This window comes from Amphiura filiformis, chromosome 7, assembly GCF_039555335.1.
Source record: "Amphiura filiformis chromosome 7, Afil_fr2py, whole genome shotgun sequence".
NCBI classification, from domain to species: Eukaryota; Metazoa; Echinodermata; class Ophiuroidea; order Amphilepidida; family Amphiuridae; genus Amphiura; species Amphiura filiformis.
The window spans coordinates 29,865,545-29,880,247 of NC_092634.1; positions in this window are offsets into that span (position 1 = coordinate 29,865,545).

Genomic DNA, 14,703 nt, shown 5'->3' on the forward strand with positions numbered 1-14,703 from the left:
ACAATGACAGGTCACTCCAGAGGAACAATATAGTCCGGTATCCACGGGAATTTAATGATGACCCCCCTCCCCCCGTCCCCACAGGATCATACCAAACCAACTTTTTTAGCTTCCTTTTATGGTCATATAACACATTCAAGATGTTAACAAAAAATTATTCCTGGCACTCCGGTCATATTCAAGGTCTAAGTTCAACACAGTGGTCAAATTTTAAAGTTGCTCAAAACTGGTTAAAAGGCACGCCAAATTATTTCTGTCATTTCAAGCATTCAGAAATAGTAAAGTTTGACCTACCAGCGACATACCGTTCTTGATTTTTTTGGGGGGGTCAGTTTTGGGACACAGGGGCCAAAAATTAAAAATGCCCCGATTTCAACGAAAATTTCTGAAATTGCTCGTCATGTAAAAACAAGCTATTGACCACAACCTATTTTATGATGTTTCCTTAAACTTAACGAGCAATATGAGACCATTTTCGTTGAAATCGGAGCATTTTTTATTGTTGGCCCCTGTGTGGCCAAAAAAACCCTGACCACCCCCCTTAACCTTTTTGCTCATAACTCAAGAACGGTATGTCGCAGGTAAGTCAAACTATACTTTTTCTGAATCCTTGAAATGAGAGGAATAATTTGGTGTACATTTTAATCAGTTTTGAGAAACTTTAAAATTTGACCACTATGTTGACTTTTGACCTTGAATATGGCCGCGGAGTGCCGGGAATAGGACAGAAAGTCTTCTATCACAGACATTCATAAGTCAGTTTTCACCGACCATGTTGCCTCTATCAATCATTCCATCAATTGGGAGGACTTAAAAAGTTTAATATCGACAGAGAAGCTGACAAGATGACTAGATGGCTGAAATAAGCCATCTAGATACGCCGAAAAGGAAAAGACAGTCAGTTATATATTCGACCACCTCATCATCATTTAGCCCGGAAAACAACGTGTTTTGGACCAAAAGAAGGCAGAATTGCACGATGGGCCATCAAATAGCACAATCCACCTTTATTTTTGACCATAAATTATGCTTTCACCCTAAATTTTAATTATTTTAATTCCCCGCCATTGTACAGACATATATGTTCACATTAAAGTATTTTGCGTTTAGGGACTGTTCAATATTTATGCCCATCGGGGGTGGGATCTGAATTAATCTTTCACTTGTTTTTAAATAGAGAAAATGGAGAAAGCGAGTGGGGAATCCAAATATTTGGAGCAGATGCGAGGGGAGAGGGGACGCGAAATTTTTGTTAAAGATTTTTTGTCAAAACTCCCACTCCCCCTGGCGTAGATATTAAACAGTCCTTTATAGCTCTTTATCACATTGGCTTAATAGAAAGGAAGAGTAACGTGTACAGGTGAAGGAGCAGCAACATTTAATCCAACGTTTACGTTGACTGGCGAGAAGCCTGGACTTTTTGACATAGAATCATTAGGTATGGAACTATCAGGAAAGGCGGAGCTGAAGGTCGAAGCGCAATGCGACTACACCGCCGAGTAAGTTAAAAGCTCACCGTCAGTTTTATCTTAACAATTTAGACAATTCAAAGCCGTAGTATAATTTGCTCACAGTGACGCCCAAATTTTTTTCTTCAATTTCTACTTTTTGCACGATTGTTATCTTCAATGGTGTACAAAATATCATGTGAATATTGAATAGTTTTCAATAAAATCCGGGTATCTTCGGGTTTCTTCACCACGCTCACAGACGCTAAAGTAAATTTATTAGTGATGGCTGAGATGTCTTGTGCATACATGAATCATTGACGTATAAACTCTGCGTATCGTTATTCGTATTTATACGTCCATGCGTGAATAACGATCGGCGAGCTGATACACGCATTAACGGTAGAATATAATAGGGATTTTCTTTGTTTTATCTCATTTGTTAGGCTCGAAATATAAAACGGACATTATATATTTGATTATAACATTTTACGGAAAGGATTATTCTTTGTAAATCGCACATTATTGCTTAAACGTTCGTATATCAAATTACATCAGCATATTGAATTTTTCACGGTCTATCTAGCGTTGTGTGAGAAAAGATCGCCATGGACTGAACTTTCAAAATAAAATCTTTTCATTCAAAAGACATCCTTAAATTGTGTTTGGGTTGGTTTAATACCGATAGAACTTGCTTTAGACTTACACATATAACTGTACAAAGACAAAAAAAAGTTTTCCTTGTTTTGCATCGTTCGTTCAGCTCAAAATTAAAAGGGATTATATAGTACAGGGCACTATGGGTCTGGGATTTTAATTTCATACATTAGTGGAACCAATGTTTGGCATCCTCAAATTCATCAATTGTTCCTCTTATTACAGGGAATAAAAAAGTCAATTGTTTTATTTCGGTGCTTAATTCAGGAGTTATAAGGTCGGATAGGTGAAATGTCAAACATTTCATAAACAGAGGTCAAAATTTAAAAATGGTCCGATTTCATTGAAACTGGTTTCAAATTACTTCCCTTAATGTAGGAAATCTTGGTGGAATTTTTTTTGGTAATGCCCCCATCAGAGTTTATGCAACCAAAGTCAAATAGAGATATGTACATGCATAACCTTTGACCCATGATTTAATTCCATTCTGAGGTTATAAATTTCTCAAACAAATTATTTTCCTATTTCGTTTGCCGAGATGAGTAGTTTGGGACAACTCGCGAATGAATCGGTGCATTTTGAAATTTTTGAAGCCTCTGTGCATGAGATATTTGACATTTGACCTAGTTTACGCTATAACTCCTGAACTAAACATTCTAGTACACAATGACAGTTGACTCTTTTATTCCTAGCAATGAGAGGAACGATTTGAGGTATAGCCTATTACAAAATGATAGAATAAATTTTAACTTAACATTATGACTTCGTGGGAAGGACAGAGGGCATAGAAAAAAATGGAACAAATTCTAGTTTTATCATTTGAGGTGCAAGGATGCCAAAAAACATTGGTTCCACTAAGCAAAACTAGATCCTAACTCAAAAATCACCCGATAGCGACCTACACTATATATTTGACAAAACTAACATTTTGAGGCAAACAAATACAAATCTTCATGGAAATGTTACAATTGCTAAAGAAATAAATTGAAACAAAACAAATAAACGAAATAAATTATGGAAACTTCTCATTACTTTCACATTTCAGGGGTAAACTGGAATACTATAAACCTCTTGGGCAAAAACGTGTGGGTGTCTTCACATTTCGGATATGGTTAATTCCTTTCCCGGTGAGCTTTCACCTTACCGCGTCGTTGGAAATTATTGCTGAGGCTAAGGTAAATGTTGTCTGCATAATTACTCTTATAGTCTTTTTAACTTTTCATTTTCTACTAGTCTATTGTTCAGAAACGAAAATGCAAGGGATTATGTGAGTTGATCTGTAACTTGAATTAATTGTTAAGTTTGAAGTACCAATCAGCTTATTTCAATTATAGAGGTGGATGCCTGCTGTCAGTAAAGGCTGCATAATGACAAGATTATGGAACAATATTAATAATGGTAACTATATTATAATACACACTAATGTTTTAAGCAGATAAAATTCCAAAATATGGTACGTTTTCTGTCTTTGTTTGTCACGTGGTTTGTTGAAGTAATGAAGTTGCGACTATTTTCACGATGACACCATGAAGTCTTGTGGCCGAGCGGTCTAAGGCGCTGGTGATATGTCGATACTGTATATACATGATAGCGACGCAGTGCAGTGTGGGTTCGAGCCCCAGCTCTGCCGAACTGAATTTTTTTAAATTTCATATTATGTTAGGGAAATGTGGCTTGGAGAATGTATGTATGACGAAGAGTGGTGTGCTCTAGGACCTGGTCACTCCATAATGCTACAGAGAGCACACTACTTTGACAATGGAATGAAAGACTCATTATTGATTAGACGCGGATTTTAAAAGTATAGCCCCTGTGCGTGTATCGCAAAAAATTGGAATAGGACGTAGGAATTTTGTAACTAAAATGCATTTTGCAAAATGTGCTCTAACCAATTTATAAATCAGTGAATGTTCTTAGTCATCCAGTAGTTTGAAACAGAGTTTTGGAATTAAATCTAATACTGGAACTTACTTTTTGCAACTATTGCTACGTTGCGTCTGGAACCACCAGACATCATCAGGCAACTGACCCGTTGGACTGGTCACGTGATATTTACCTCCATTTAAAGGACACTGGACACTCAATTAAGAACGAGGAAGTTGTCATTCTTGATAAGGAGGAACAATCGCATAGGAGAGGCATAAAAGAAGCCATTTGGGAACGCATTGAGCAACCATCACTGAACAAGAAAGGGGGACTCCGCTTTAACTTATCTCATGCATGGGACCGGGCCGTCGGGACGATACCTAGCCGTCTATCACGTGACCAGTCCAACGGGTCAGTTGCCTGATGAAGTCTGGTGGTTCCAGACGCAACGTAGCAATAGTTGCAAAAAGTAAGTTCCAGTATTAGATTTAATTCCAAAACTCAATTTATAAATCATTCATTGACATATTGCTTGACATGTTTGGAATTATGGTAAATCATTAAAAAATATTAATCAATTAATTAATTATGTACATTAATTAAAAAATTAATACAGATATGTAGATTTTGTGTATATGCACTTTATTCCGTAATCAATAAGTATGATAAACAAACACCTTTCTGGCACAACGACTCATAGCTCAGCGGTGTAGGCAGTGGACTATGAATCCATAGATTGTGGGTTCGAACCCCAGCTAAACCCTTGTAGAATTTTAATTCTAGTACATTTCTTTTTATTTTATTAAGTAAGAGTTATTTTTAATAATTATTTCAGTATTGAAATAGGAACAGAAAGCGTGCGGTGTACACATTCCAGAAAAATGTAAATTTGTTTGTTCTAGCATTCTGTATCTCCAAAATCCTATCTAAATGATTCTCAATGCTACACAGAAATTATTTTCTACAAAGGATAGAAAATTTACACAATAGGGTGCTTGCACGGAAGATCATAAGTTCAAATCATCCTCCAGACACGCTCCAGAAGACATGCATGGAGTACAATATCAATCACCTGTAAACTGGTATTGATCAAAGTAAATCTTTGTACTCCATGCATTAGCATATCTTAGTCCTGTATCTTATGGAGCATTTCTGGAGGATGATTTGAACTAATGACCTTCTGATGTGTGTTTGGTATTTTGTAAGGCAACATGAGTAAATAACATGTAATCGAAGGTCGTAAAAGATAATATGATAGTAATAGCTTGACAATAGCTATCAATAATCCGTTTCCAGTAGATTCCTTCATACACGGTCCCTGGGTATGCATAGAGAATATGTGTACAGACAGATCACTGTGTGGGTATCATTATAATAGAGGCGTGTCCAAAATAAGTTCACACCCCTTCAAATAACGAAGATATACTGCAAGCCCTATGTGACTGACCTATGTAGATGTCAGTGAACATGGTATACGCCATGAGGTCATCTGCTATTAGACTGCCTCCACCAGTGGCCTACGCTGCGCTATAGTTCGGCATACATAAAATCAGAATTTTTGTCAGTTTTTGAGCTCAATACGCACGGTTCTTTCTCAATACGCAAGCTAACGTCTATCATATCCTTTCAACGCATATATTCAAGTGCAAGCATCAAAAGCGGCTTCTTTAGAATAACACAATTACGGGAGATATTCATCATTTTCTACCCTGGTATCCAAAGATTTATCGTCTGAATATCAAATCACGTGTATCGATCCCGGGTATTGATATTAGTGTCTCTGCTGTACAATGTAATTATTAACCAGGCGATGTCGGTGTGCGGCATGGCCTGCAAAACTCCCTGTTTAGTGACTATCACTCACTTGTGGACCACTCTCTAAACCACTTGACGGATATTTTTTGTACTTGCTGTCAATCTAGAATAATGTATACATGAAATGTAGGCAAAAAACAGAGTAGGTGGGCATCTGCAAATGTTCGTACCTCCCTGATATGTAAATGACAGATAACAGCAAAAACAACTCCCATATCTGTCCATAACTTTGGTCAGTAGAGCGAGTCAGGGGATTTCAAGTGGGTGATTATTGATTGGCAAGTGCCATATGTGGGCATAAGTGCAGTCCACCATTCAATGTGGAGGATGGGCTAGACCTTATTGATTTTGCTGGAGTAATTCCCTGTTAACCCGGTTTAAGCACTGCCAAGGCCGAATCATGTTTGCTGTGCAGCATAACTGCATTATGACAACTTATTGCGAATTTAAGACCGTACAATTTAAACACTTCTTTTATCTGGATTAGCACCAACCCTCCCATCTCAAGTTTTTATGTCAAAAGTAACTTAACAAACCGGAACTAAAAATTCACTTCCTTCAACTTTTTAGAGAGCAACAAAAGAAGCTAAACGAGTAGAATATAAGAATTGTTCACACGTGCCATGCTGAAACTTCAAAATAACAATGAGATCTGAAACCGAGAACGAAAATAGAAGTAAAACTGAACAGATAAAAAGATTGTGTGTGTTAATTTGAAATCAAAAACTATGTAACGTTTTTTCAGGCTTCGGTATCGCCCCTTATCCTAGATGCATCTTCGGGCCGTCTGTTAATCAGGCGGCAATTGGATGGTGTCACCAGAGGTCATTGATTTTTAATCAAACTTCTTGGGAATGTTTTTGCTTACAGAATTTTATATAGGTTCCTGCCAAATTTTGGCGAAAGCTACCTCCCCTACGAATCACGAGACAGGACAAAAGTGGGCCTGCATCAAGATAAGAGTGACATCAATGAAACCTTGAAAAAAAAAGTTTGAGGCAAATGCGCGCGAAGCAAGCTCGTGGGGTGTGGGTTGCCGACAAATAATGATAATAATAACTTTCTCTTCTACCTCACCGTCTTTTCGTATTGTTGTTGCTGATGTTATTGTTTTCAATTATGTTATCAAACACAATTATAGACCATAAACATGTGCATTCTGTAACACCTTGGCGTATGTCACATCATTTCGTTAGTGTTTCAACACATACTATCGATCCCGTTTGAACGCGAAGCACTTTTTGATTTTCATCACTGGCTAACCGTTAACAAATTTCTCCACTTGTAAGCATTGCAAATGTCTCAGGCTTTGCCATTAAATATATAACAGCGGTATCAACCGGTATGTCCCGTTTCGCGATGTGCGTATCTCATACTTCAAACAGATTCGATATAGTTGTCAGAATCCCCGTCGATGTCATTCCAATGTTGATAATATCTCGGTATGCAAGCTTTATTTGATAATGCTCTTATTGCCATATTTAATATTCGCAATTTCATAATAAAATTTCGAAACGATTAAAATGTACGTAGGATACATTTACAGTGGTCTAACTTTTCTCATTCAGTTCAAGGCTGTCGTAGGAGCATCCGCGAAAGTTACATGCGACATGAAAGGGTCAGCTGTGTGGCGTGATGGTGATGGAATATCATTCCCAGACCCCACGGTAAGGCACTTAAGAGGACTGCATCAGGAAATAAATAAAGGTTTTTCATTTTTACACAACCGTTGACTACGGCTGAGTCTTTTTTCTTACAGGATCTTCTTCTTTCTTTCTTGGTAATGGTTCATTATTATCTCAAAATAGGTTATGGTCAATAGGCATCAATAGGAGTTAATGGCCTTTGACCTAATATTCCATTAACATTGGGAAACAAACATCCTATAATGTGAAACCTATCTATATCTTAATGGTTACGCTTAGAGAAATAATTCAATTAAATTTGTCAAATTTTACCTTTTTGCAGGTAATCACAGATAGGTCAAACTATGCTTTTCATACATTCTTATAATCTAGAGAATGGGTTGGTGTTTTTGTAACAATCTGAGCAATTTTGAAATTACTATGTGAACTTTGATCCATGTCTTAAGCATGTTAAGTCGGTTCCACATGTCCATATTTAATAATATTTTATATTCTAAAATTAATCATAGCGACTTTTGAAGTCACAGCATCCCTAATGAAGTAAATTGTTCGACTGTTTTGTAATTTGGTCATAATCGATATTAATTTTTCGCTTCAGCTTGGATGTAAAAACGAGACAAAAACATTCGTAAATCATGGAGAACCTGACACCGGATTAGCTACAGCAACGGTAACCGCAATACTCAAAGTTGGATTCTCAGCTGTTTATCCGGCGAGAATAAGATTACCCGAATGTGGAAATTTGATCAAATTACGTGAATGGTTGAAAGTGGCGAGTAAGTTTTGTACCAATAATTGATCCCAGATGTTTGGGATTTTTAAGATTTTTACCGAATTTGCAAACAAATAATATGTCTGCACGCGTACTAAAGTTACTGCGTACAATTATCCGAACACTTCAAACAAAAGCAAAATCTTGACACTTAACCTGAAATACCATACATGCAACGTAATGTTCTGCATATTTTGATACCTTATTTGGTACGATGCAACTTTATTTCCCCAAATAAGTTAAACCATATTGAATGGAAAATTGTATTTCCAAAGTGCTAAATTCCTTCGGCGTGATGACTACCGGATCAACACTCACTCGCCGTGTTCGTAATATTAGCGTGTTTCGAGAAAAAGTCCATGTACATTTTGTCACTTTTGAAATAATCTCTTTTTTATTCAAATTAGTACAACTTGGGGAAAATAAAGTCACATAATGTCGAATGGGGTATTAAAATACGCAGAATAATCTATATTTCATCTATTTATTGCTTTATTTGGTAAATTATGTATTTAAAACTTTTGTTTGAAATGTTCAGATACTTTTTGTGTGAGTGTTCTCTTCGAATTACACCATTGTCCGCGCTTATTATAGGGGTGTGACCAGTGGTGTAGCTAGGGCTTGTGGCGCCCGGGGCCAAGGATACATAATGGCGCCCCATCGCAAATTCTTAAACAATGTAGCGCACAAACAAATTGCACATATACTTCTAATTTGGTTATAATCAAGCTAAATTTCGGTCCTAAAATGGTCTTTCAAGTCACTATTAATGTTTAAATGCGCGCCATTAGGCGGAGGCACCATATTTAACTTTAGCTTTGGACATTTTTAAATCACTTTATTTATTTATTTTACTCGTCTAATACAAAGCGCGCAAAAAATGACTCTAACCGCTTTGGAGGGTTCGCAGAATCGATCTATCAAGTGCTGAATTGGTGGATTCGGCGCCCTTAAAAGACGGCGCCGAATGTCATCTCTCATCAAAAGCCTCATGCCACATTTGCTTCATCAAAACTAAAGATTTTTATATTAGAAGAAAGCTTAATATTTTACTCACTACCCCAGTAAAATTTAACACCGGAGATGGTGTCAACAAAAAAGTGGTGAATTGTGGTACATGTATTTGCTTCTCATCTCAAAACCGCTGGAACAACAACAATACAATTGAATATATGAATACAAAAGCCACCCAAGTCCATACGTTGGCCAAATTGAGTTAAGCATGGGAAATTGTTGCTATACATATGTATGAAAGAACAACTCAAATTCATCCTTTGTGTCTATTGAGCATGTGAGAAATAGCGCGTATGAAAGAACCACCCAATTCCGTGATTTGAGTCTTGTAACACATTGATTGAAATCCAGTATGTATAAAAGTCCACTTGTAACACATTCATTGCTGGAGAGTGACTTTTGACAAAAAAAATGGGTTTAATAAAGGAACGTGTGTGGTTTATATTACATGGCAGAATGTTTATCAACATTATACATACATGTGTGCTTTATTTTGTATTATCTTACTAGTGGAAATCTCATTCCAACGTTGTTGTCTTTGTATATGATTCAAAAAACCACCCAAGTCCAAAATTTAAAATGAACCCTACAAAGTCCCTGAAATGCTAATCGTCATACTTTATACAGTTTAATACACTCATTTGCACGTAAAACTTACCATATTGACCAGGTAAATCTAACTTAAGGAATTAAAATGATACACAGGTTTTTCTCTCAATATCACTTCCCGTGGACCAAGTGGCTTTTGTATTCATGTATTCAATTATTATAAAACTCAATGTAAGATTGGAAACCGACCATGAAAAAACCCAAAAAATGTAAGTGAATGGTTACGCCACACCACAGAATTCTAATATACCCATGCGTGGCGCAAACGTAACCGTTCTGGCTGAAAATGAATCAAAAAAGGTACGGCAAGAATTTTTCGCATCACGTACGTCTTTTCAATGTGCAAACTGTAGTTAGGATAACGAAAACGACTGATGGGCAAGTCTACTAAATGACCTCAAAATCTGAAGAAAAAAATGGCGGACTGTCGCCGGACCCTTTCCAGAACCAATACAGCATATTTAGCCATTGTCAACATGGGGTCATCGCCAGGAATATTTTCCTTAAATAAACAACTAACACCTCCGCTATGTGATATTTCACGATATAACGTTAATGGAAAGAAAAGTGCTTGTGTTTTTCGTGTTTCGAATCGGACGAGTGACAAGCTCTAATGACGTCATAATTTTAACCACGTCCGGGTCATTAATAATTAATGAGGTAAACCCAAATTTGGAAACCTCCAAAAGTATGCTAGAGTTCAAAATTATGCAAATGAGTTGAAGGAGGTTACGTGAACATGTACAATAATTCTCATCTGGCTTTACTAAAAGATCTTTGCGCCACACCGACTACGCCTCATGCTGTTTAATAATTGTGATACGACGCGATCAGATTGTTTCTTTGACCGTTTGTTTCTTCCCCATCAGCTAATATTGGCATAAACGCAGTCTGTACCAAACCACCAAGAATAAGCGGATTATCATTAATACAAGATGTAACAGCAAAAACAGTCATCGGCGCCACGATTTGTGCCCACAACTGCCCCGATCCAGAGAAGTCAACGTTGCTTACAACAAGCGTTGGGTTAGACCAATATACTTTGACAGGCGCATTCCGAATTGGGGATTGGACTGAGGAAGAGGAATATGTGGTTCCGTTGTCATTCGGGTATAACAATGCGTAAGTATATTGTAGTCTCCACAGCAGCCAGATTGGTTCCGCTCCCTCCACACAAAAAGTCTGCCAATGATAACGAACGAGTTCTTTTTGATTGGCTAGCCGTTTGCCATGACATCATCGAGCACGCGCTGCTTGTGTATCTGATTATTCAGCCAGGAGTTGAATTCACTGGCAATCAAGTTCCCGGATGCATTAATGACTCCTGATCAGGTTCTCGTAGACTTTGCATTGTGGCCCTCTTAGCTAATCAGAAACGGCATTGGCAGACTGTTTGTGTGGAGGGAGCGTAACCAAACTGGCTGCGTAAAAGACTACACATATTGCAGCCATTTTGAATGCGTAGTTTAAAACAATAACATTTTTCACGGCTGAATGTAGTGACAATTTGACAATCAGAATTTGTCATATTGACCATTACTCTGTGCTCAAACAACGCTAGCCACTAACCTCAATAGCGGGTGGAAAAACCACAGGCAGCCACAATAGTTCTGTTTGAGACCCCACTATATTCACAAGCCGTGCACTCAGCCGTGAAAAATGTTATTGTTTCAAATGGTGTCATTGTAAAGGGGAGTATTGTAGCTATCCATTGATGTGCAACACGATATGAATATGTCACAAATAATTTGAGATACAGATGCTTGAAAAACTTTCCAAACTTTTGTTGAGGAGTTTATATTCAGTGTTCCATTACAGAAGTAATGAGAGTGTCGCGGATACCACGATTTGTTTTTAAATGGGTATACATCTAGTGTGATTTTATTGCATGATATTTATGACGTCACGATGATGGCAAGTATAATGAAAATTTGAAAATCATCGCGAAATAATTAACGCACATAAAGCATGTAATAAATGATCTTCCCCTTTATAATCTTCAATAGATGGTGTTTAGACCCAGGATACGCTTGTTGTCTTTGCGAAGACGAAGAAACTGGAGAAAAACTTCCTGGAAAGATCCATCCTGATAAGTTGGAGTGTATGTGCCCATGCTACTGTGATCCACCGGACAATACCGTCAAAAGTGTCAAGGTATGATTGTGTCTATCGGACTTTAAAGAACTTGAAATAATGTGATACGGCCATTATCTTCATATTTTTTATTCAAATCAAATACACTTGATTTTAAAGGTATCCTGGAAATTTTTGCGAAATTTACTCTACATTGCAAAACTAAAAGTAGGTATATCACCTCAAAAATAAGCGCAGCAGAAACACGTTATTGAATGTTTCTACATGAATGAGCTTTATTAAAGCATCAAAAATAAAAAAAAACCGAATTGAAATCGGTCAATGCATTGTGACGTAGTGTCAATTTTAAGATGCTCATAAATGGAATGCAAATCTGCCACAAATTGCTATAATGACAACATTGGCACATTTCGAGATTTTGAAGGTTTATTTGGACGCTTGCTTGAAAAAGCAACGTTAATTTAAGTATCACAGGTTAATTGCCTATTTTTTCTAACTTCGTCAAAGAAAACAAAATTAAAAAATCTATCATTGAATAATTATAATAAATTAGCCAAATATACTATTTTAGCAATTGCGGCCAATCTCCAGACAAATTAAAGTTGAAAAAATTACTAAGTTCATCTAATTAAAATTGATGCCAAAAGAAAACCGTACATGATATCAGGGTGCAGTTTTTTTCGCACACATATCTATACAAAGTTCATTCAATTGATAACAAAAAAAAAATACACAAAAAGTTATTAACTATGCAAATTAGCTAATTACAGCTAATTATGTATTCATGATATTATTATGTAAATTAGGCATGAGTAATGGTTTTTTTTTTCAATATTTAATGAAAGTCTTTTCATTCATCATAAATTTATCAAGTATGAACCTGTTATGATGTTGAGTAAAGAAACTGCAGATAATTACTTTAATATAATACAAAAAATACAAACTTTGACATTTTGACGGTGTTTGGAATAGAATTTTCATTTTTTTCTGTAAATATGGTATGTGTCACCATTGCTGAAAGCCAAATCCGAAAAGTAAAAATAAAAATTCATTTGCAATGAGACTTTAAATTAACATTTTGTTATCTGGATTAACATGGGAAGACAAACGGAAAAGGAACAGCCACTTTACTATACCGCGTATACAAAAATGGTGTGGCCTTGGACACACACAATGGCTTAGAGCTATTGTGGTTTGGAATATTACTGCCTTTAAACTCACTTAAAAAATGTTTTGTTTCAAATCGTTTTCCTCAAGTGTGCCATTCGTTGTCGACGGAAATAATTTACATGCTTAGAAAGATTTGTATTTCAGCTAAATGGTGGTAGGTCTTTTTATTTCAAAAGGCCTATATTTATTGATTTATGAGGGATCTTCAACAATCCAAAAAACAGGTAGTAGCTCTTAAACGAAGCAATATTTATTTTAAAAAACCCGATGATAGTCACAGAAAGGTTTCACACACCATATATCAAAAATTCAAACAATTGTGTTAAATAGCACATATGAGGAAATTAATTTTTCGACATGGATGTTTGCCAAAATTGAACAACTTTCATGCGCGCGCTTTTCAATTTACTGTTATGCTTGCATGCACAGTGTGGCAGAATTATTGTGCAGCCGCTCCCTCATTTCAAATATTTAGTTTTGGTTTCTCTTTGTTCAGAAACCAAAAATCAAGGGATTAAAAAGTAGAGCTGATCTGGTCTACAATCATAACACTATTATGCTGGGAGGACACAGTATAGGGTATATAACCAGAAGTATACAATAGCCTATTGTGCTAACATAATTATTATCATGATTGATATCGGAAATCTATCCCGCGGACGACAGTTGATGCTATCTGTCGAAGGTAGGTGGCATATTACACTCACGAGTTCTAGGCCTAGAAATCATATACATGCGCGTATATTGAAGGATGGGGTGGGGTGGGGGATTTGTTTGTTTGTATGAAACATAAACGATGCATAGAGATGATTTGATTGTGAATTAGTTTATTATCCCCGGGAAGCACAACCCATACCTCTTTAAGAGGGGGCCCCCTCCCTATATAACCACCTCTTCCCTAAATTACCCCTTTCCCCTCCTCCTCCCCTACATTCGATATCTTCATCTCGAGCTCTCCTCCACCTTCTCTTTCACTTCCAATGCTCTCTCTCATCTGTTTCTCTCTCTCCCGGCCCATATCCCCCTTGCCCTCCAACCACCCCCACCACACCCCACACACACACACACACCCACCACACAATCTCTTTTCCCCTCTGCGTACTGGTCATAAACAGAATTTATGACCAGCAAAAAAGGGCCCAAATCCAATCAGAAACGTCGTTATATCGTGAGTATGTATGAATAAATAATAATAATAATAATTATTATTATTATTATTTCCTTTGCAGGAAAAAGACGGAGAATGCCAATGTGACACATGTCCAGATGGTAAAACGCTGAAGAGAAAATATTTAGACCCAGAATGTTATTGCCATTGTGCTGACGGTACTGAAAGGGAAATGAAGTCAGACGGCTCTTGTCCGGTAATCTTTATATATATATATATAAATATATAATATGCAAGAAGTATCATACTGCCCGGTGGAAAAGTGCTCAATTCATTTGAAGAGCGAAATATAGTATTGTCCAAAAGGCAGATTTGCAATTTACATTCTAGCTACTGACAGTTTCATGCCAGCAGTTTGCTGGCAATCATCAGACTGGTGTAAAAAAGTCCACACATAATAACAAGAGAGCAAATATTGATTATAAATATATAATAAGTATTTTT